Raw genomic sequence first — 548 nt, 5'->3', positions numbered from 1 at the left:
ACATAAAAAGTAAAAAAAATAATAAAATATATATATGTCTGGAATTCCTCGGGTACCAGAGATTGCCTTTAGGAAACCAGAAAATTTCACTAAATCAAAGAAAAGAAAAGAGGGAGGGAAAAGAGAGGACGAAAAGGTGGAAAGGACATGACAGAGAAAACGGGTATAAAAGGATGAGGGATAAAGGATGGGAGAAGAGATAGAAACGAAAACGGGGAAGGAGTAAATGAGAAATAAGGGATAAGGGAGATAAGAGAGAGAGAGGAAAGAAAAAAAGAAAGAAAGTGGAGAATGGAGGAGAAAAGAAACTGAAAGGGAGAAAGGAGAAGTAAAGAAACTGAAGGGGAGAAAGGAGTGAAAGATAAGAGAAAAATATAGAACCGAGAAGGAAAGGGCGAGGAAGAGGAGACGGTATGGCAATGTAAACACGACCCGCTATCGTAAGGAAACGACTTGCAACACCAGGTCGTACGAAGGGATGTTAAATGTCTTAAGAAATACTTTAAATTATATACATTTTTTGTCATAATCCGAATTCAGCTATTATT

This window comes from Penaeus monodon, chromosome 20 (assembly GCF_015228065.2).
Source record: "Penaeus monodon isolate SGIC_2016 chromosome 20, NSTDA_Pmon_1, whole genome shotgun sequence".
NCBI lineage: Eukaryota > Metazoa > Arthropoda > Malacostraca > Decapoda > Penaeidae > Penaeus > Penaeus monodon.
The sequence above is the reverse complement of the archived record's forward strand: the minus strand, read 5'-3'. Positions refer to the sequence as shown.